Here is a 3,306-nt window from a genome sequence, read left to right as displayed (position 1 = left end):
CCTGCCTAGAATCCCCCAGTGAGGGGCTGGGGGCGTGGCTCAGTGGGAGAGCTCCTGCCTAGAATGCCCCCAGTAAGAGGATAGGGGCATGGTTCAGCCAGAGAAGCCATTGAGGTCTTAGGTTCAATTCCCCAAGTAAGTAAAATCACAAAAACTCTGCCCTAGGGCACATGGTTTTCTCAAAAGCCCTAAGAGGCAAACCCCCTAAGTACTCCTATTTTACTGAGAGAAACAGAGACAGCAAGGTACGATATCTTGTCCAAAGCCACACAGCGATTCAAGTAGCAGAGCAAGGATCTGAACCCATCATGCCAAACTCCAACATCTCAACTCCTGCTCCTTGGGATGTGTGTTCTGGCTTCCTACCTGAGCGCCTGGGTTAGAAGAATGTGTACCTGTGTGCACTCCTCCAAGGCTCTTCTGCTGTCGGGACTCCTCTATTCCTAACCTCCTCATCCCGGAGCCGCCGCTCCCACATACTACCCTTTTAAGCACAGCTGAAACCCATGGGTCCTGTGCTAAGTGGGCACCTAGTGTACGCAGGAAGGAACTGGCAAACAGGTTCTGCCTTGAACTTCACGCCCCAGTAACCTAAATCTTTCTCTGCCCATCTAAGCCAGAATGGCTCTTGTCCGGAAGCTCTTATGGGGGCCATCACCTAGGTAAAAAGCACCCTTGGGTCTGGTCTCAGGGTCTGCCCCACCCTCCAGCTGTGCCGCTTGGGGGCTTCTAGCTTCTCCCCTTGCCGGGCATCATGTTAGGCTGTCCTGTGCTGTGCAGAGTAACTCAGTTCCTCCGGTTCTGTGTACCTGCCATCCCCTGGTGGTGCCAATCCAGGTGACAGCGACCTTATGAATGAAGGACTCATTGTTTACATTACAACTGATGGGGAGGAGCCCGCTGGCTCACCGCAAAGGTAAAGTGGACCCACGTGGTGCTCTCTACCTCCTCCTCAGAGCACAGTCCTCGGCCAGCCCCACCCCCACCGTCCTCTGCCTGGGCACCCTTCAAGATTAAGGCCAATTGCCTGCCTAGTTCCACAACCCTCCAGCCCCCTGCCCGTTTGTAGTTCAGAAGATAGCAGCGGGATCTCAGAGGCTGGGTGCATGCATTCCTGGGTTGTGATTCCTCTATCCCTAAGGTGTTCCCCTGCAACGACCTTTCCAGGCTTGAGTCAGGCTCCAGAGGAGGCAAGCGTGGCAAGCCCAACGAGTCCGGGACAAACACACAGGCCCCGCCTGAGGAGTCCACGCGGGCTAGCCCTGGAGGCTCAGCCCTGCATCCTGCGCCGCCACTGCCCCTCCCTGGGGGGAGGGAAAAAAATCTGCTGCCTCACCAGCCACCAGCGCCAGCTTGGGGGGGCACCCCTGCGGAAAGCCACCCTGCCTGGGCCTCCCCCTTACCCCATCCTCTTCCAAGCTAGGCTCTCCAAGTTTTGCTAAGGGCACCAACCAGGCGACCCCAGGTGGCGGGGCGGGGGCCTCCGTGTCTCATCCCAGATGCCAGGTCTGAAGATGAGGGTTGATGGCCGCGCCCACCAGGCTGTGTGTGCCCCCACAGAGCCTGAGTGAGCCTTCCCCAAGAGCTCTGCAGCTTGCCCAGCTTCCTGGACCCGCTCTTGGAAAGAGGACGCCAACAAACACACCCGAATCCCAGTCTATGGATGTGCGCACCATCTGGACGTGCAATCCAGGGGCGCCCCCAACCCCGGCAGCGGTCTGGGTTAAGGAAGTTGGGGTTCACCCCGCCCACGCCCACCAGCGGCGGCGACCCTGCCCGCTGTCCTTGTCCACGCTGCGACAATGGCTTGGTGATAGCACCCCCTTTTCTTTCCAGGATAGGGTGCCGCCGCCCCCCGCGACTCTGCGTCCTTTGTTGCCCGCGCGCCCCCATCGCGCGCGTCCCCAGAGCGGCGCCTACCTTGGAGCTCCAGCAGCGACTAGGACCCGACACCCCTCTCCTCCTCTTGGTCCGCGCGTCCCGAAAACAAGGATGCTGTGCGGGTCCCTTCACGCCGCTACCCTAACCCGGTCTCCCCGCTCCGAGTCGGGGCCTCGCACAGGATCTACGGCCAGAAGGGGATAGAGGGAGGGGCCGATCCCGTAAGCCCGGCCGCTGCCTGCGCGCCCCGAGGCGGAGCCGAGCCGAGTCGAGCCGAGCGGAGCCGAGCCGAGCGGGGCCGAGCCGGGAAGATCCGAGCCCAACGGGGCGGAGGCGAGAAAAGCCGAGCGGAGCGGAGCCCCGTGGAGCCCTGCCAAGGCGAGCCGAGCCCAGCCGAGAGATGCCGAGCGCCAGGAGAGCTCAGCGGCCGGAGAGCGAACAAAAGGGGCCGGCGTAGCGGCGGGCGCAGGAAGGCGGGGCCCGGAGCGCCGGGGAAAACGGAGGGGGTGGGGGGAGGCTGGGGGCGGTGCCCGCAATCGTGGTCTCCCGGTTCTCAGGCAACAGTGAGGCGCAAAAACTGGGGAGCGGGCGGGCGGAGTAGTCTTCGGAACCTCGTCTTCCCCACCTAGACCACCTTCAGCTGACTTGAGCCTTGGAGATAGATTTCACTCACACGCACTTCAGCCCCAGGCGCGTATGTGTGTTCCAGTTTCTGTTTCAACCGCGTATTGCTTATGTGAATGTTCCATATTAGGAGACAGATGCTTGGGACTGTAAGGGGGCGGGGCTGGGATCTGGAAGGCTTCGCGCAAGAGTTGACTTAGGGACCGTGTTCAAAGAGGCGAAGAGGGGGAATAATGCAACTGAGGGGAGAGCTTCAGATGTACCACCTGAAGGCACCCTGGTTCCACCTGACACTAGGCAGGCTGATCAGGAGGGCGAGCTGGGCTACATAGTGAGACTGTCTCAAAACAAAACCAAAAAAACAAAACCTTACAGTCTCACTCAGCATGGTGGTCCATTAACCTCTTGACCTCAGTTTCCCCATCTTTAAAGGATGTTTTGCTCGCCAGAACAAAAGGGCACTTGTGCCCTGATGCCAGCAGTAGGCTAGTCCTGAGGAGCTCAGCAGCAAAGCGAGCCCATGTGAAAAGAGCCAGCTCCTCAGAAGTGGATGGTATACAAAGTGAAGAGGGGGCGGTTCAAGAAAGAGCAAGTTCTGTGTAGCTAGATGGATAGCTTCAATGTTGGAATAGGACTAAAATCATGGCAGACTGGAAAGAATCCACCTCTTGGGTTGGGTCCTGGCTCAGGAGTAGAGCATCTCCCTAGGATAAACACCAGTGAGGGGCTGGGGGCGTGGCTCAGTGGTAGAGCCCCTGCCTAGAATCCCCCAGTGAGGGGCTGGGGGCGTGGCTCAGTGGT

The 3,306-nt window shown here is 59.5% G+C and overlaps 1 protein-coding gene across 1 annotated transcript in view; it reads right to left on the bottom strand.

Moving 5' to 3' along the window:
- Clip2 (CAP-Gly domain containing linker protein 2) overlaps positions 1-2,127 on the bottom strand; it is a 57,716-nt gene extending 55,589 nt beyond the window's left edge. Inside the window, exon 1 of the mRNA XM_028765943.1 lies at positions 1,921-2,127. The gene's annotated coding sequence lies outside the window, so the exon portion shown is untranslated. The remainder of the gene's footprint in view (positions 1-1,920) is intronic.
- Positions 2,128-3,306: the final 1,179 nt, after the last annotated feature.

This window comes from Grammomys surdaster, unplaced genomic scaffold, assembly GCF_004785775.1.
Source record: "Grammomys surdaster isolate TR1022 unplaced genomic scaffold, NIH_TR_1.0 166, whole genome shotgun sequence".
Taxonomy (NCBI): domain Eukaryota; kingdom Metazoa; phylum Chordata; class Mammalia; order Rodentia; family Muridae; genus Grammomys; species Grammomys surdaster.
This window is presented reverse-complemented; position numbering and strand designations above follow the sequence as displayed.